At 45.6% G+C, this 20,361-nt stretch overlaps 1 non-coding gene across 1 annotated transcript; it reads left to right on the forward strand.

Moving 5' to 3' along the window:
• Nucleotides 1–2,379: 2,379 nt before the first annotated feature.
• Nucleotides 2,380–2,486, forward strand: LOC135273572 (U6 spliceosomal RNA). The gene has a single exon (XR_010341346.1). It is a non-coding gene; the product is annotated as a U6 spliceosomal RNA (small nuclear RNA).
• Nucleotides 2,487–20,361: the final 17,875 nt, after the last annotated feature.

Below are 20,361 nucleotides of genomic sequence, written 5' to 3' on the forward strand. Positions count from 1 at the left end.
TACTCAGGAAGCTGAGGCAGGAGAATCGCTTGAACCTGGGAGGTGGAGGTTGCAGTGAGCCGAGATTGCACCACTGCACTCCAGTCTAGGTGACTGAGCAAGATTCCATCTCAAAAAAAAAAAAAAAAAAAAAGAATTCTGTTATTTAGGAAAACACTGTGATGAATTTTATATTTTTGAGACAGTCTGGCCGATATGCTTAGGCTTAGATAAGTAGGAACAAGTGAGAGAGACAGAGAAAAACAGAGAGACAGGGGAATTACTCTATATCATAAGGACCAGTGCTTTCCTTGCTGCCAGAACAGTGGGGATGGGGAGACATGAAGAAGGTCTAGAATCAGAGCAGAATTCTCTAGAATCACCTGGGAGTTTTCAAATGCATGCCCATCTGGCCGCACTTTCACAAATTCAGACTAAAATGATTTGAGATAAGTACTGGGAATTGGTCTTTTTAAAAGCTTCTAGGAGATTGGAACTGGTGAGACAGAGGAGGTGGCAGTCACAGATGCTTAAGGAGATCAAGTTGGCTGATAAGAACCTTCCCGTAGTGGAGGTGGCCTGTGCACGCTGGGGCTGCCAAGGAAGTGATTTCCTGTCTGTGCTGTAGCTGCCTTTGGCTCTCTCACGCCTGCAGTGTGAGCTGGCCATCCCAGCACTTGGATGTGAGTGGTGTTTTGGGGAAAGGAGGAAAGTGAGTTGCTGCCCAGAAAGGAAGATGCAGAGGACAGACTTCAGAGACCAACTGCAGCAGCGGAGCTGAGAGCAGCGAGCGACAGAGGCCCAGGGCCACAGCATCCAGTGCTGGGAGAGCACCACCTTGCCCTACCCCCAGAACCACACCAAATCCTCAGGGATACTGGGCTTCCCACTGTTGGTGGCATGGCTGTTTCAGCTTTTCCATTTGAATATTGAATGAGAGGATCATGCCTGAGGGCTTGAGGAACTGGGGACTTTCAGAACCAACACTGATTTTGTCACGTGTTTGATGATCTGGTTCCTGCCCACCTATCCCACCCCCTCCACACCTCTGGCCTCACCCTCACCTCTATCCTAGGCTGCTTGAAATACCTATTCACCCTTAAAGACTCAGCCCAAGGTTTACCTGCTCTGAGAAACCTTTTCTTCCCCTCCCCTGTCCTTCACCTCCACTGGAGTGGATGATTTCCTCCTGCTGCTCTGATGGATCACCTGCAGGCCTCCCAGCATGCCTCCGTTCTGGGTTGAATTGTGTCCCCACAAAAGATAAGCTGGCATCATAACCCCTGGCGCCTTATGTGACCTTATCTGGAGATAAGGTCCTTACAAATGTTATTGAGTTAACATGAGGACATGAGGGTGAGCTCTAATCCCTAGGACTGGTGGGATCCCTAGGTCCTTATACAAAGAGAAAAATTTGGACACAGAGAGAGACATGCACAGAGAGTAGGCCATGTGAAGATTAGAGTTTATGTTGTCACAAGCCAAGGAACTACCACTAGGGAGAGGCCTGGAGCACATCCCTCCCCAGCTCTGCCAAAGGGGAGGAATACACCGAGAAAATAATTAACAGGGGAACCTGGCTAATTCCAGATAGCTTCTCAAGGAAAGTGACATTTGAGGTGAGCAGAGAGGAAGAGCCCTGCTGACACCTTGGTTTTGAAATTCTAGCCTGCAGAACTGTGAGATGGTAAAATTCTGTGGTTTTAAGCCACTCAGTTTGTGGTACTCCGTTATGGCAGGCCTAGCGAATTTGTACAGACTCTGACATGTCAGTGACTTCATGTTTCTAGGTCTGTTACCCCCACTAAACTATAAGCCCCTCAAAAGCAGAGACTGCCTTGCTCACCTTTGCACTTCATCTAACAACACCTAAATGTTTGTTGAATGAATTAGTGATTACAGTCCATCCCGTTTCCTGAATCTACTCTCAGAAGTGGCACATGGTGGTAGAAAATGCCAGGTGCTTAGTTGGCTGCTGTTACCAGCTCTGCTGCCATCTGTCCATGACTGTCATCAATAACCACAGCAATAACAATGACCCTAGTTTCAGCTAGCATTAGGTGGGCATCAGACTGCGTGAGAAGCTGGGCACGGTGGCTCATGCCTGTAATCCCAGCACTTTGGGAGGCCGAGGCAGGTGAATCACAAGGTCAAAAGTTCAAGACCAGCTTGACCAACATGTTGAAACCCCATCTCTACTAAAAATACAAAAATTAGCTGAGCGTGGTGGGGCATGCCTGTAGTCCCAGCTAATTGGGAGTCTGAGGCTGGAGAATTGCCTCAGACTGGAAGGTGAAGGTTGCACTCCAACCTGAGCGATAAGAGCAAGACCCCATCTCAAACAAAAAACAAACTGTGAGAATACATTTATTCAGTCAGTCACTCAAAAACCATTGAGTGGTGCTTGCTTTGGCAGCATCTATACTAAAATTGGAATGATACAGAGAAGATTAGCATGGCCCCTGCGCAAGGATGACACGCAAATTTGCGAAGTGTTTTATATTTTTTAAGACTCGTGCACAAATGTCACAAGCAGCTTTATCTGAAATCGATAGACCCCTTTAGGAGAAAGGGGTCACCAAGGGGCATAAGGAAACTCACGGGGGTGGTGGATACATTCAATATCTTGATTCTGGTGATGGTTTCAAATTGTACACTTTAAATATGTTCAGTGTATTATGTGTCAATTATCTTCAATAAAGCTATTATAAAAAAAAACCATTGAGTGACTCGCATGGGTCAGGTTCTATGCTAGGAACTGAGGATAGAGCGCTAACCAAGACCTGCCTAGTCCCAGCCTTCATGGAGTTTATAAACTAACAGGTGAGATGGATCAAGTAGTTGCATAATTACTATGGTGGTAAATACTAAAAGGAGAAGAAGAGTACAACAAGAGAATAATTAATGGGGAACCTGGGTACCCCAGAAAGCTTCTCAGGGAATGTGATGTTTGAGCTGAGCACAGAGGGATTTGTAGAAATAAGCGAGGCAAAAAGGTAAGTGAGCATGTTCCCAGTAGAGGACACAGGATGTGTGAAGCCTATTCATTCAACAATTAGCAGCCAGGCGCAGTGGCTCACGCCTGTAATCCCAGTACTTTGGGAGGCTGAGGCGTGTGGATCACCTGAGGTCGGGAGTCCAAGATCAGCCTAACCAGCATGGAAAAACACTGTCTCAACTAAAAATACAAAATCAGCCGGGCATGGTGGCGTATGCCTGTAATCCCAGCTACTTGGGAACCTGAGGCAGGGAAATCGCTTGAACCCAGGAGGTGGAAATTACGGTGAGCCGAGATTGTGTCATTGCACTCCAGCCTGGGCAACAAGAGTGAAACTCCATCTCAAAAAAATAAAAAATAAAATAAATGAACAATTATCTACTGAGATCTTATATGGGATAGGCACTTGTTCTAGGTCCTGCATACAGCAGAAAACAATTAATAAAGATCTCAGCTGTTGTGGGCTGGCGTGGTGGCTCATGCCTGTAATCCTAGCACCTTGGGTGGCCGAGGCGGGTGGATTGCCTGAGCTCAGGAGTTCAAGACTAGCCTGGGGAACATGGTGATATCCTGTCTCTACTAAAAATACAAAAAACTAGCCAGGCATGGTGGCATGCGCCTGTAATCCCACCTACTTGGGAGGCTGAGACAGGAGAATCCCCTGAACCCGGAGGCAGAGGTTGCAGTGAGCCAAGATCGCACCATTGCACTCCAGTCTGGATGACAGAGCAAGACTCCATCTGAAAAAACAAAAGATCTCAGCTGTTGTGGGTCACCTTCCAGAAGCCAGATGGAGGTGAGCAGGAAGAACTGGGGAAATAAGAAAGTGTGGCAGGTGTCTTCCAGGACGTGAAATTGGAAAGGCCTGACACACTGAATCTCTTTTTTTTTTTTTTTCTGAGACAGAGTTCACTCTTTCATGGAGGCTGGAGTATAGTGGCGTGATCTTGGCTCACTGCAACCTCTGCGTCCTGGGTTCAAGTGATTCTCCTCCCTCAGCCTCCGAGTAGATTACAGTTGTGCACCACCACACCTGGCTAATTTTTGTATTTTTAGAAGAGACAGGGTTTTACCATGTTGGCAAGGCTGGTCTCAAACTCCTGACCTCAAGTGATCTACCCACCTCGGCCTCCCAAAGTGCTGGCATTACAGACATGAGCCACAGTGCCTGGCCTCACTGAATCTGCCTTTCATACCTAGAACAGTGCCTGGCGTACTGCAAGAGCTTAATAAATTATTTGCTGCAAATGAAGGAGAGTCATTGGGTGGGGTGGGATTGAGGTGTGTGTGGTGATTCTGATACAACCTAAGTTAACTGTCACTAAGTAAAAAGTGCTTTAGAGCTCACAGAGGCTTTTAACATTCACAGCCCTACTTTTCACTGCTATTAAATGGTGTAGTTGGTCTCAATAATCCTAAAAACTCTTCTGGTAATAAAATGTTCTCAGCCTGTGAGTGGTCCAGTTTTAAGACCAGCTTCACAGCTCTTGGCATTCTTAACCCAAGCCAGATTGTATGGTTCTTAAACGGCAGGATTGACTGTGCTGAGGAGCCTTGGAAGGAGGAGACTGTGTCCTTCCCGTCCTGGTGGTTGCCTCCCTTGCTTAGGTTATCATGACCTCCAGTCTGGGCTAGTAAATGAGGAAAGAGCCACAGTTCCACTTCTAATGTTTAGGAAAACATTTTGATGGACTTTTGGTTGATAGAAGCAGATTCCATCTCCTTCTCTCTCTCTCTCTCTCTCTCTTTTTTTTAAAGACAGAGTCTTGCTCTGTCACCCAGGCAAAAGTGCAGTGGCACGATCTTTGCTCACTGCAGCCTCAACCTCCCAAGCTCAAGCGATTCTCTCACTTCAGCCTCCTGAGTAGCTGGAACTACAGGTGTGCACCATTATGCCCAGCAAATTTTTGTATTTTTTCACAGAGACATGGTTTTGCTATGTTGCCCAGGCTGATCTTGAACTCCTGAGCACAAGTGATCCACCTGCCTTGATCTTTCGAAGTGTTGGGATTATAGGAATGAGCCACCACACCCCCCCATATTTTTAAAATTTTTATTTTATTTATTTTTTGAGATGAAGTCTTGCTCTGCCACTCAGGCTGGAGTGCAGTGGCATGATCTTGGCTCGCCAAACCTCTGCCCCCCAGGTTCAAGTGATTCTCCTGCCTCAGCCTCCCAAGTAGCTAGGATTACAGGCGTGCGCCACCACACCAAGCTGATTTTTACATTTTTAGTAGAGGCGGGGTTTCACCGTGTTGGCCAGGCTGGTCTCGAACTCCTGACCTCAGGTGATCCACCCATCTCGGCCTCCCAAAGTGCTGGGATTACAGGTATGAGCCAATGTGCCCAGCTCATATATGTATTTTTTAACAACAAAATGTTCATTGTAGAAAATAATATAAAATACACAAAATCCAATGAAAAATGAAAATCATCCATAATCTCACCAACCAGAAATAACTAGTGTTTATATTTGTGTGTATCTCCTGCAGGCTTTATCTCTGTAGATATACCTGGTATAGGTATGTATATTTATGTTTATAAAAATGAGATTGTATAACATATATCAATTTGCAATGACTTAAATAAGCTTCAAATTTTATTATAAGCATCTTTCTATGTCAATAGATCTTCATTAACATCACTATTTTAAATTCTGGCCTGGCCTGATATTACAGCCTCCTGTATTTTCTAATTTCTCCCCAGTCTATGGCCAAATTAGTCCTCCTGAAGCATAACATGGATCACGTTACTCTCCTGTTGAAACCCTTTCAAATGTTTTCCACTCCCCATTTTTTATAGATAAAGTCCAAATGACTTGATCAGGTTGGGTGCAGTGGCTCACTCCTGTAATCCTAGCACTTAGGTCAGCCAAGGTGGGCGGATCACTTGAGCTCAAGAGTTTGAGATCAGCCTGGGCAACATAGTGAGACCCCTTCTCTATTTAAAACAAAACAAAACAAAAAACAAAAGCAAACAAATAACTTCGCCTGAAATTCTAGACCCTCCATGATACAACTCTGCCCCAACCTGCTTTTCCATGTTATCCTCCATTACTTTCCCAGCTGTATCTGATGCTCTAGGGAAAGCCTGACGTTTCCCAAGGACCTTGACACCTTTTCCCATCTCTGCTCAAGGGTCTCTTCCATTTAGAATGCTGTCTCCTGCTACTCCCCAGCTACAGGAACCCCAGGCCACCTCGTAGGCCTTGCTCAGATGCCACCTTCTTCAGAATAGTCTTGTTTTTCTCCAGTAAGTATGCTAGGAACAGAGGCAAGTTCATTATATATATATATATATATATATATATATATATATATATATATATATACATATATACACACACACACACACATATATATACACAAGAGAAAAGATAATTTGCCACATTGCTGTCATTGCTTAAGACATACATTGTTTGGGCCGGGCGCGGTGGCTCACACCTGTAATCCCAGCACTTTGGGAGGCCGAGGTGGGTGGATCACGAGGTCAAGAAATCGAGACCATCCTGGTCAACATGGTGAAACTCTGTCTCTACCAAAAATACAAAAAATTAGCTGGGTATGGTGGCACGTACCTGTAATCCCAGCTACTCAGGAGGCTGAGGCAGGAGAATTGCCTGAACCCAGGAGGCAGAGGTTGCGGTGAGCCGAGATCGCGCCATTGCACTCCAGCCTGGGTGACAACAGCGAAACTCCATCTCAAAAAAAAAAAAAAAAAAAAAAAAAAAAGACATACATTGTTCTTTGGTTGCACACACACATACATGTCATATTACACACATTATGATAAATTGTGCAAAGGAGGAGGCATTATGGGTAGACTTAGAATTTAGGGCTTTACTCCCACTAATGCTCTTCTCATTTACAAAAATTCTTTTTATACATCTTCCTATCCACATAGGTATAAACTTACATCTGTATATGTGCATATATATGTATGTAGGTGTGTATACATATACATTTATAAAGATTTTAGCAATTTATTTTCTAGAGGTTACCACTTCTAAAGGACAAGCTAATCTTCTCACAACATTTATAGGTTTCAGTTGACCACTCGTTTTAATAGTGAGCTTGCAGGAAAAAGATACCTGAATCATGCCTTTTGTAAACCTATCAACCTCAGTTGAGAATCTGGCTCTCCTTGATTTTGTGCTATTACATTGAAGAATACCTCTTAATAAATCCCCTGAGCTTACATAACTCAGTTTGGGGACTGTGAGACTCAACAACTGGATGAGATGCTAGATGGTTTGCTGGTTGAGGGCAGCTCATATTGAACGAACTCAATTTCCCGGGTTAGCTCTTCAATGCTCGCATCGGCATTCAAAGCCCAGACTCCCTTTAATGTCTGAGAAATTCAATTTCCTCAGCTTTTGAAGCCAACTCTGTGGGTGCACAGCATTTCAAGGCTGCAAAAACAGCAAAGAGGAGGACAGGAGGGACATTTTACCCAAGAGATATTCAGAGTTCCAATAGCGCTCCTTGTGGGTATTGACTGATTTAAGGGTTATCAGGGCATAAACATGCAGTTCTCCCTCCCCCTGAGGCTGCCTGGCCAAGTTGCTTGGCTGACCTTCATTCATTGCTGATCCTGTAAGCTTCAAGCTCCACATAGAAGAATCACTGCTGGGCACGAGGGATCATCTCCATGCTCTCCCTCAGCCTTTGTTCTTGATGATGGTGTCATAAAGAATTTTTCTGGACTCTAGCTCCTGTCAGATTCAGTTTTCTCTTTTTACTCTAGTGTCTCCCTGAGTGATCTCATCCACTCTCATAGCTTTTAATGCCACCTATATTATATGGTGACAACACCCACATTTATATCTCCACATAAGACCTGTCTTTGGAGCCCAGGTCCATCTGTCCAGTCACCTACTTGTCATTACTATCTGGATATTGGCCTGGCATTACAAACTCTACATATTCAAAAGGAATTCTTGGCCGGGCGTGGTGGCTCATGCCTGTAATCCCAGCACTTTGGGAGGCTAAGGCAGGCGGATCACTTGTTGACCAGCCTGGCTAAGATGGTGAAACCCCATTTCTACTAAAAATATGCAAATTAGCCAGGCAGAGTGGTGGTGGGCACCTGTAATCCCAGCTATTCAGGAGGCTGAGGCATGAGAATTGCTTGAGCCTGGAGGTGGAGATTGCACTGAGCCGAGATTGCATCACTGCACTCCAGCCTGTGTGACACAGACTCTGCCTCAAAAAAAAAAAAAAAAAATTCCAGCCTAAGTGACAGAGCAAGACTCCATCTCAAAACAAAAACAAAACAAAACTGGAATTCACTGCCTTCTAAACTCGTTCCTCCTCTAGGATTTCCTGTCCAGAGGATAACACTACCTGCTGCCTCGATACCCAAGGAAGACATTGGGAGGTGTCAATGACACCTCCTCTCCCTTTCACCCCCTCTGCACTCCTTCCCGCTGCCTCACTGGATAATCATCAAGTTCTGCCAGTTCAATGCCTCCTGAAGAGTTCTCCCTATGCCCATTGCTCTGCATTTTCACCACCACAACTCTAGTTCAAGACCTCAGAGCCCGGACTACTACATAAGCCTTCTAACTGGTTCCTCCACATCCATTTTTTTGGAAGGGGTGGTGGTCAACACCATACTTGCTCTATTTAGTCTTCGTAACAACCAGTTTAACAGACTGCCGGAGAATGGCAACAGGATGTGCTGGTTCTCAGTTCCAAATCTGGAAAGCTGGGTTTACATACCCCAGTGGAGCAAGTCTGATGGGTGGTTTTGCTAGAAGAATTCCCTACTGGACTTCTCCAAGCCAGAGACAGGTCCTGGCAAGAAGTCTTCTGAGGAATGATTTTCTCAATATTCTAAAATCTACTTTTTCAATATTGTCTCAATGGCACAGAGTAAGAGTGACATAAGTGTCTGGAATTCCATGAGGCTGAGCATACCAGCTAGAGTTTGGTGGGCTTTAGGCACTGGGACATACATGCTGGCCTGCATATTCACCCTGCCCTGTCCCCAACACTGTGACCTACAAGTATCTCTTTCCAAGGCTGTTTCCATGGCGGCTGCTGCTTCTCCTCCTCCTCTTGTTCCTCCTCCTCCTGCTCCTCCGCCTCCTCTCTTTCTCTTTCTTCTCCTCCTTATAGCTAGATTGAAGTATAATTGCTATACAAAAACCCTGTACATATTTAAAATATATAATTTGATGCACAGGGCATATGCATACACCTATATCCCTGAGTAGCTGGGACCACAGGTGCCCGCTACAACACCTGACTGATTTTTGTATTTTTAGTAGAGATGGGTTTCGCCATATCGATCAGGCTGGTCACGAACTCCTGACCTCACGTGATCCTTCTTCCTCGGCCCTACATCCATTCTTGCTGTTCTCTAATCTGTTACACATAGCAGCCAAAGAATTTTTAAAAACATAAATCTGATTTTGTCACTCTCCTGCTCAAACTTGGGCACATGCTCCCCAGCAGCAGTGTCACCTGTTGTCACCTGGCATCACCCAGTGTCATCCAGCATCAACCTGCTCCCTTTCCTTGTCTTCTGTGCTTTTGCTGCACAAACCTTCTCCAGTTCCTTAGACTCATGGACAGACAGAGCCTCTCCCTGTTGTCATAGCAGTTGCTTCCTGTTTGTCTGGCTAACTTCTATTCATCTTTTAGGTTTCAGCTTAAATATCCCTTCCATAGGAAAACCTGCAGCCCCTGAGACCACATTGGCACCCACCATGTGTAGGCACAGCACCGTGCTTCTCTTCTGTTCTGCTTATCATGTGGCTATCATTTGATCAATGATTTGCTTGCTACTGGTCTCCTCTACAAGTGTCTAAACTCCAGGGTGTTTGGAACAGTCTCTTCTTGTTCAGTGGGGCCTTTCCAGTACCTAGCACAATGCCTGGCATTTAGCCTTACATCTATTTAGTGTTTAAAAGGCATTTAGTGTTCATATGCATTTGTTAAATGGATAAAGCGTATTCTAAATCTAGATCTTTCTGATATAGTAGAGCAAATGGATACTTTTTGCTGGTGTCATTTGAGTTTTGAGTGGCTTTAGCTTTGCTCATTGTTTGCCCGTTGATCAGTTTTACTTGTTCATAGAATGCACTAGGAGCATTTGCTCTAGCCAGGTAATGCACTAGGTACTGGAAATCAAAGTTGAATAAGATTTTGATCCTGCCCAGAAGGAGTTTACCAACCAGCAGGATAGCTTATATTTTCATGGAAAGACACAGACAATGGGAGGACTGGAGATTTTCATAGAAGTGAGAACATTTGGCAGGGCACGGTAGCTCACGCCTGTAATCCCAGCATTTTGGGAGGCTGAGGTGGGCAGATCACAAGGGCAGGAGTTCAAGACCAGCCTGGCCAATATGGCAAAACCCCCCCCTTCTAAAAATACAAAAATTAGTTGGTCATGGTGGTGCGCACCTGTAGTCCCAGCTACTTGGGAGGCTGAGGTGAGAGGATTGCTTGGGTCCGGGAGTTCGAGGGTTCAGTAAGCCATGATTGAACCACTGCACTCCAGTATCCTGGGTGAGATGATCCCTTTCCTCATAGCCTTACAATCTAGTAGAGAAGAGATACCTTACACAAATAAAGGCAGATTCACCATAGTAATTATGATTACATTGGGGATTGGTATGGTTTGGCTGTGTCCCCATCCAAATAGCAACTTGAATTGTATCTCTCAGAATTCCCACGTGTTGTGGGAGAGACCCGGAGGAGGTAATTGAATCATGGACTGTCTAGGCAAAGGGGATCACATGTGGTAGGAAGGAGTTTGATGTGTTGGAGCAACTGAAAGGCCAGGCCAGGGTGGCTGGAGGCTAATGTAACACAATTTTGATACAGGAAAGAGCTTCATTTTGTGGGCTCCTTCATTTCTTTGCCTGAACCTATCACCCTAGCTGCTGCCTGTTAGATGCTTAGAGCACCTGCTCTCCTGAGTGTGTGTGTGTGCACTCTCTCTCTCTCTCTCTGGCTTTTTCTCTGCTCAGACCTGCTGCTTTCATCACATCCACACTGGCCTCTTTGCTCCTTCAAAACCAGTCTATTCTGTGGGTTCCCTTGGACTTCTTTAATGAATCCCCAAAATGAATGGCAATGCATGCGCCTCCTGGGATCATCTGGCTCCTGAGGACCTTTGATGCAACTACTTGGTTGCAGGTGTGTGGAAGGATTAAGCAGAAAGGAAACAGCAGAGGCTGAGGCCCAGACAAGTGGAAAAAGGAGAGCCCTTGCTTAAATGCCACGCCAAAGGGGGTGAGGCGCAGAAGCCAGGTCCTGGCATGAGGGAGATGGACCAGCACCAGGAAACAGGTCAAACCAGAGGCCTAATTATTGGCATGCTGGAAGGCAGAGGCAGCCAGAAGATGGCTGATCTGTTGCCAGGGTGCTTTACAGTCCTACCCTGTCTCCACTTAGGAGCTGCAGCCCAAGGCGCAGGCAGGGTCTGTGTGAGGAATGCAGAGAACGGCAGACACCAGGGGGAGGTCATGGTGTGGGGAGGGAGGGGAGGGCCTGGTGTGGGGAGGAAGGGGACGGGGAGGGTGGCAGGCACCCAGGAGAAGGAGAGAAGGAGCCAGGAACCACACCTGTCTACATCTTTCAAAGCTTTATCACCTTTGCAATTTAAGCAGTTTCATTTCCACTGAGATTAAAAGTAAGTTTGAGCAATTAGATAAATTGTGCCTAATTTACTACTCCCTAAGGAAGTGTGAGAGAATAACCCTGAACATCACCCCACCCATCAAATACCCTGGCCAGAATTGCCTTCTATATGTCTTTTTTAAGAGTTTTGGAATGTGTGTAAGTGTGTGTGTGTGTGTGTGTGTGTCTGTGTGTGTAGAGTGATAGGGAGAGGGAGTTTATATATACATATATTTTTACTGCAGAGATATTTTTATGTTTTACTTTGCAAGCATAGTTCGATGAACTTTGCTCCCCATGCTATTTTAGGCAGGAAAATACCTCCATCCTAAGTGTAGCAGGGGCAAGGGGTGGGACGTTTGTTTACTTTGTGTGGGTCCATCCTTCTACCAGGAGCTCTCTCTACCTTTCCAGGCTCCCTCACCCCCCCGGAACTTGGCAACTCCTATTTATCCTTCAACTTTCAGCCTAAATACCATGTTCTCCAGGAAGCCTTCTGACTTCCTGGGTTCTTCCTTGGGTGCCCACCTTGGCCTGGTGTCTGTAGTTGCCATTCTCTCAAGCACAGCATTTACTGCACTGCTGTAATCACTATTTGCCGTCTCTCTCTTCTACCAGACCTGTGTATTTCAGATTGACCTGTAACCCGTTGATGAGCTGTGAAATCAAATGTCATGACCAGCACTTCTGGTTTTGTATTATTTATTTTGGGCTCTTTCTCTATGTTGGATTTGAATATAAATAAAATCATGTTTGCTATTTCACTTTGTGTTTTTACTTAGTCATATATGAGTGAGTGTTGTCTCATGAGACTGTTTCCGTTGTGTGTGCGTGTCTGTATGTGTGTGTCTGTGTGTGTGTGCAGTGGTGAAGAAGACAGACGTTAAGTCCAGATGTTTTGAAGGATATGGTGTGAGGCAGTGTTTTTCTTCAAATTTTTGAGCTGTGAACTTCAGTAAGAAAAAAATTTTTTTTCTTTTTTGAGACAGACTCTCACTCTGTTGCCCAGGCTGGAGTGCGTTGGCATGATCTCAGCTCACTGCAACCTCTGCCTCCTGGGTTCAAGCGATTTTTGTGCCTCAGCCCCCTGAGTAGCTGGGATTACAGGCACGGACCACCACACCTGGCTAATTTTGCTTTTCTGTTTTGTTTTATTTTGTTTCCCCAGAGCAGAAGTGAGAGTTTATTAAAAAACTTTAGAACAGCAAGGAAAGAAGAAAGAGAAAGAAAAGGAGGAAAGTTTACCTTGTAAGAGAGCAAGGTTTGCTTATACCCATTACTGGAAAACAAATAGAAATTTTAAAAAAGTTAAAAATTAAAAAAAAAAGAAAGAAAGCAAGGCAGGTGAGTTAAGAAAGCAGGTGCGCCTAATTTTGTATTTTTAGTAGAGATGCAGTTTCACCGTGTTGGCCAGGCTGGTCTCAAACTCCTGACCTCAGGTGATTTGCCCTCCTTGGCCTCCCAAAGTGCTGGGATTACAGGCATGAGCCATCACGCTGGACCAGAAAAACATTTAATATGGTAACATATATACAGGCTCATACACATAGTTTCTAAAGCATTTTCATATGTGCTATTTTATTTTGATATGTACATCTCATGTGAGGTAGATATTATTAACTCATTTTAGATATAATGCCATGGAGAGTGGGCAATGAAGTGACCTATCAAAGATCATATAACTCATAAGAGTTGACACTTGAGGCTAAATCCTGGGATTTTGATTCGTACTTGTTCTCATACACTTAACTTTATACACCTGCACTCAGGGAGTCAAAGTATGATGAGCTCTAATATCTAATCAACAGATGTAGAAATTGTGATTTATTATATGCAATATTGTTCAAAAATCTAAATGTGCAACTGTGGAATGAAGAGCTATGTAAGAGTACCAGAACTTTCAGTGGGAAAGACTGAGAGAATTTAGCAGATAGTATACTTATTATAAGCCAGCTTTTGCGTCCAAAGCTCATTATTTTGATTTTGGACTCCGTTAACAGAAGTAGAATATCTGGAAGGAGGAAAGTGATTATTTGATACTCTTCTGAGAGCATTGTATTTCATTCTGGGCAGCACATTTGCAGACTGATGGGACAGAATGGGTTATGTCCAGAAAAAATTACCCTGAGAGGCAGGAGGGCTGAGGCCCTGCCATGTTGAAATAGATGGAGGAGTGTGGTTGGGGAGAGTACACTGCAGGTGTGGTAGAATGGGTTCATCCCATACTTGAAAAGCTGTGCTGTGGAAGACGGCGCCAGCTTTGTTTCATCTGGCCCCAGTGGAAACAGTAAGGAGAGCAGCCACTACGTTGCAAAACCTTGGTAGACCTCTGTGGTGTCTGATGCTTGGTATCTGCTTCCCTTTCTTCCATCACAGAGCCTGTGTGTTGCTCAGGCAGCAGCCCTCCCTGTGGTCTTGACCCCTGTGGTCTGTCCTGGGCATCTGAAGACTCTGGCCTAGGCTAATCAGCACATCTCATCCTCGCTGGCCACAATCATTACTCCAAGAATCAGCCTGGCACTCAAATTAGAGTAATGGAAAGTAAAATTTGAACTTTATAAAATTGCTGGTGAAAACCTTTCTCCTCCAACTGGATTTGGGGCTGCATGGCTGCTCAGGGTTGCCGGGGACAGATTGCCTAAGAGTGAAGTCCACACAAAGGAGAGCTGGGCCCAGAGCAGGTGACACTGCCTTGACTCTCATCCTGAGCCCCTGGAACCAGACCAGAAGCCCCTAGGTCTTGCAGCTGGGAGAGCCAGTATGTTGCAGATTGGTGCCCTGGAAAGGGTGCAGGATATTCATTAGGGAATGCCTTAGGTATCAACACTTGAGGGAGAACAGAAGATGCAGAGAGAGGACTGAAGCCAACTGCAGGCCTAAAGACAGCCTTCGCCACATCCAGAGGAGCCCTGGAGCTAAAGTGGCCTTCTAGAGTTACTGGAGTTGGGGGAGATGACCAGGCATTTATACTCCTGCGTTGATCATTCATCGGCTGTGGATTGGCCCTCGAAGGGCAGCTACAGTGAAGCAATCCCTGAAGGAGTGGACGGTTAAAGGTCATCTGCTGGCAGATGTCTGGCAGCTGGTGATAAAAAGCCCTTTACTGGAGGGAGATCTGTGTGGCATATTAAGGGTATGCTGTACAATACTTTCTTACTTATTTGTTAATTTATGTTTTGCCAAACACAGTTTCAGTGGGTTTTTATCACTGACAGCTGAAGGAATAGTGACATGCATAATAAGGAACCATTTTCTAAAATTCAGAGCTGTAACCCCATATATGTAAGGGGGTGCCTTGGGAGGTAGTGAGTATCCCATCACCAGAGGTATCCAAGCAGAGCCTGGCAGACCGCTTTGGATGAAAAATTTTTAGGTACTGGAGGGAAACTTGAACTGAATGACCTTGCAGTCTAAGATCCCATGACTCCAGGTCCAGAAACTCTGGTCACTTCTACTGGACTGACACGTGGACATCACATGGACAGCCAGAGGATCCCAGATCAAGTCCTATTTCTCCCAGCCAACTTCCCTTGACTCTGAACTGAGGACAGAGGAGAGGCATGAGTAAGAAGTTTGCTAAGGAACGAAAGGGTAGATGCTTTTTTGTCCTTCTAAGACTTGTGAAAGGAGTGTTTCAACGGACTCTACTCCGGGCAGGGAGTTCTCACCTGCCACACCCACAGGAGGCAAATTAGGCTCAGTGAATGTGTCTTGGAGCCTCCTCAGTAGAATTTTCCTCCGTTTCTGCCCACGTCTGAGTGTCTTCATATGTCTCCTCTCCAGTCTGGCTTCTTGTGTCACTGTGTCTCTTTGTGAGTCAGCCTTTATCGCTGCTTGTTAGACTTTTTGTGTTTTGATGCCATGAGCCTCAGTCTCACACACCCCTCTGGCCGTCCCTGCCTGGGACACCAAGCTGAATTTCCCCATCCTGTGTCTGGGTCCTCACTCCCCAGCTCTGGGCGTCCAGCTCACACCTGTCAGGTGGATCTTCTAGTCTCTGCTTTGGCTCTCTCTGACCATGGGTAGTTTCTCCAGCCACATGATCTCTGCCTCAGCCCAGTGCCTGCCACCTTGGAGCAGGGAGAAGAGCAGGCAGTTTGTACGTAGTGTGAGGATGGGGCCCTGGATTCAGTGTCTGGAAATCCGAAGTTTGAGCCCCAGTAGACTCTGCCACTCACATGGATCAGTCACTTGGAATCTCGGAACTCCAATTTCTTTGTCTATAAAGTTGGGAGAATACCCGTCCTGCCTCCCAAAGTTGTGGTGGAAATAATTATAGGCCAGGCTACTGTTGGTGGAGCAGTGACCCGGAGTCAGGCATTCTGCTTAGCACTTTCAAGGTATTGAAATCCTTCCTGATCCTCCCAACACAACCCTTTCAAGATGGTGTTTGCAAGATGGTATTTCCCCAACTTTACAGATGAGGAAATGGAGGCTCAGGGAGGTTAAAATATTTACTTAAGGTCACACAGCACAGCTAAAATTTGAACCCAGTTCCGCCAACTATACACCTCTCACTATTTATACACTTCACTAAAAGATGAGGAACACAGAAAGAACATGCTTTATAATGGTCAGAAATCTTTTCTGGGCATCAGCATTTATGACTTTTTTTTATTGAGAGAGAGTCTGCCTCAGCTGGAGTGCAGTGTCATGATCGCCGTTTGCTGCAATCTTGAGCTCCTGGGCTCAAGCAATCCTCTCACCTCAGCCTCTTGAATAGCTGGGACTATAGGCACACACAACTACACCTGGATAACTTTTACATTTTATTGTAGTGACGGGGTCTCTATGTTGACCAGACTGGTCTTGAAATCCTGGGCTCAAGCAATCCTCCCACCTCAGCCTCCCAGCATGTTGCGATCCAGGCATAAGCCACCGCACCTGGCCTTATCACTATTTTTGAATCATCCATGAGTCTCTCTGGGTCTCAAAGGCATAAGAACTGTCAGATAGGGAAGGTGCTGGCACACTCGTGGGTAAATTGCAGAGAGAACCCTCGCGAGTTAACAGTCCTTCCCATCTCTAGTTTCTTCAGCCTCAGGAAGTATGCAGCTAACAAATGTGAAGAAAATAAGACTTCCTGTTACTTAAGATGGACTGGAACACTAGAACCAGGAACTTGATTCTGAGATCAACTTTGAAGTAACAAAGCTTGGCTGGGGTCAAAATGACCAGCGCCATTGCACCATACAAATAAGCCTGCAGTATCTGCAGCCTTCATCCTGTGGTATGGCCTCTGCAGGCACATAGCCTGAGGCCCACGTGCAGGGGCAGGAGCCCCTAAACCGCTGGATACCAGCACAGCCCCCTACCTGTGAACGGAAGCAGATGCTGGGAGGAGGTTTGCTCCCACTCATCCAAACAGTGCATTCAAGCCTGGCTGGAAAGATGCTAAGAATGCTGCCAGAGACTGACAGCTCCGAGCTGCTGCCAATGCTGGTGCCCTCCAAGTTTCTCAGGTCCAAGCTGGATGAGCTAGGGGGTTCTACAGGCTCCTCATGCCAAGAGAGAAGCTGCCCAAAAGGTGGGCGCTGTTGCTGCTGATACCTCTTACACAAGAAAGACTGACCCCAAAGCCAATAACCCCTTGAGAAATTCACCTCAAGACTTGACGGCTTCCTAGCTTGTCCTATGAAGCGCAACATCAAGAACCACAGATTGCACCTATGATAGGCCATTTCATTTCAAAAGGTCAATTACGAAGCTGTAGACTTTTTCAATTATATGAATATGCTTTCTGGGTTCTGCTACGGCCCAGGAAGTGTTAACTTCTTTTTCTATTGTGGATTTTGATTTTTGCCTCCCAAGATATTGGTTTTATTTTATGTCCCCAAGCCTTAAGTTTCTCCATAAAGGAAAAAAATCTCCAGGAAAAATAAAAAGATCAGCCTCTTAGCAGGTACTGGGGGTCATAAACCACCCGGCCGACACCAGAGGGTGGCGCCAGAGAGGCAGGCAGGTGGCAGGAGGGCTGCATGGAGTTGGAGGCTACTGAGTCATATTTGATTTGCTGGCGGCCTCTGTGTGCCACAAGCGCCAGCGTCCTGGCTACTCTTGTTCCTCACAGTGTGCTGAGGTGTCATGGGGTTTATTCCTAGCGGGTTACCCAGAGTCCATCAGGAAGTGAGAGCAGCTCCCTCCTGCTGCAGTGAGAGATGCATATTCCCTTTGGAGAGACACAAATGGGCACGGAAGTCCCTGGCACCGGCCACTATCACTGGCCCCAGCTGCAGTGCTGCTTGCTGTTCACGGGTTTGTCTCCTCCTCTATTATTTGCAGTAAACATGGAGGGCTCACTCTGGTCTAGGCAGAATCTAAGCACTTTTACGTGTGACAACACAGAACTTTCTAACATGGCATACCAGAGCTGCAGGTGACATATGTGCCTCAATTTTTCATCACCTTACCATTGGCTATGAGTAGATTCATCTGTTAATTCCACTATCATTTGTTTTGTGAATTATGTTAATACCTAATACAAATACTATTTTCTGGTCGGGTGTGGTGCCTCACACCTGTAATCCCAGCATTTTGGGAAGCCAAGGTAGGCAGATCACCTGAGGCTAGGAGTTCGAGTCCAGCCTGACCACATAGTGAAACCCCGTCTCTACTAAAAATACAAAAAGGTGGCACACACCTGTAATCCCAGCTACTCGGGAGGCTGAGGCATGAGAATCGCTTGAACCTGGGAGGTGGAGGTTGCAGTGAGCTGAGATGGCGCCACTGCCCTCCAACCTGGGTGACAGAGCGAGATTCTGTCTCAGAAAAACAAAAACAAAATATGTCACGTATTTTTTCTGGAGGCCATGGCATGGAAAAGCTGGGAAACACTGCCCTCATTGAATCTTCACAATAATTTATGGGGTAGTTCTTCCTAATATCTCAATTTTACATATGAGACAATGGAGGTTCCAAGGGGTCAGTTGACTGGACCAAGGTCGTATAGCTAATAAGCAGTGGAGCCAGAACTGAAACCCAGATGGTCTATGTCTAGAGTTTTCATGCTCTTGACCCCAGACCAGAAGTTTGCAACCCTGGCTACATATGAGAATCTGAGGAACTCAAGCAAACAAACCCAAAGCCAAGAAATTGTCACAGTCAAGAGAAACCTAATGATACCTGATGACTAAATGTAACCTGGACCCTGGATGCGACCCTGGAAAAGAAGAAAAACATTTAAAAAAAACCGAAGAATTCTAAATATAGACTTTAGTTAATAATAAGACATCAATATTGATCCATTAATGGTAACAAATGTACCATACTGATGTAAGATGTTAACAATAAAATAAATAGGATGTGAAGTATATAGGAATTATACTCTGGACTATCTTTGTAATAATTCTATAAATCTAAAAGCCATCTAAAGTAAAGTTTATTCTTAAAAAACAAGCAGAGGCCAGGTGTGCTGGCTCACACCTATAATCCCAGCACTTTGGGAGGCTGAGGTGGGCAGATCATGAGGTCAGAAGATCGAGACCATCCTGGACAACATGGTGATACTCCATCTCTACTAAAAATATAAAAATTAGCCAGGCATGGTGGCGGGTGCCTGTAATCCCAGCTATTCAGGAGGCTGAGGCAGGAAAATCACTTGACCCTGGGAGGCAGAGGTTGCAGTGAGATGAGATTGCACCACTGTACTCCAGCCTGGGCAACAAGAGTGAGACTCCATCCCCCACCACCAAAAAAAATGTTCCTCCAGGATGCAGAACCCCTGCACTGTCTCCCTGACATAGACTCTAAGCACTTTGAGTTCAGGGAGCTTGGTTATTCATTTTCATACTGCAAGCACCTAGCAGAGTGCCTGGTGCAGGTAAAGTGCTCAATATATGTTTGATGAATAAATGACTGACTGAATGGATGAATATTTCAGCCTCTCCTCAATTCAAACTTGAGTTAATCAACTCTGAAGAAAGAGATAACATGAAAACATTTAATGTCAGGCAGCAAGCCTATCATGCCTATCATCGGGTACTGACTCTTGTGAGCCAGCTGCTAGGTGCTGGCCATGGCTAGGAGTGTAGGCTAGGAGGTGATGCCTGTCCTCAAGGCATTTCTATAATGGGAGGTTTAGGCCCTGTGGGGTCGGGGGTTAGCAGACAGGGTATGAAATCAGATGGTCTAGGTTCAAACGTCAGTTCCTCCATTTAGTAGCTGTGTGGTCCTGGGTGGTTCTCTAACCACACTGGAAACTATGGGAAATATGAAAATAAAGCAGAAACGGACAATGCTGCTACGTGAAGTAGAAACCCAAGAGAAGAAATTGGTTAAATGTGGCACATGGTGAGTTTTGCTTTGATTGTTTTGCTCTCTGCAAGATTTATTTCCTGTCATGAAAACTCCACCCATGCCCTAGTTGGAAATCACCTGCGAAAAGGACGGGAAGCTGGGCTGTCCTGACGTCAGCAGCTGGGATCCCGCTAGGTCATGAGCTTGGGAAAGGAGGAAGAAAGAGAAGTTGTGTCTGGAGTTAAGAGGAAGTGGGCTCCTCCTGGACCTGCTGGATTCTGCCAGGACCAGAGCCCCCTTTGGGTGTGGGGGGTCAGCCAGATGATCATTACTAATGCTCATGGGGTTTACAGGGGTCTGACTCAACCCCAGGAACTCTTCTAAGTGCTTTACTTGCTAAAGATCATTTAGTGTCCATAACCTCTGCATGAAGTCATCATCTCCTTTTTATGGCTCCCATTTTATTGGTGATGAAACAGGCCTAAAGTTAAAGAACTCATCCAAGGTCACATA

This window comes from Aotus nancymaae, unplaced genomic scaffold, assembly GCF_030222135.1.
Source record: "Aotus nancymaae isolate 86718 unplaced genomic scaffold, 86718_ANA_hifiasm-v0.15.2.pri h1tg000007l, whole genome shotgun sequence".
Lineage (NCBI taxonomy): Eukaryota > Metazoa > Chordata > Mammalia > Primates > Aotidae > Aotus > Aotus nancymaae.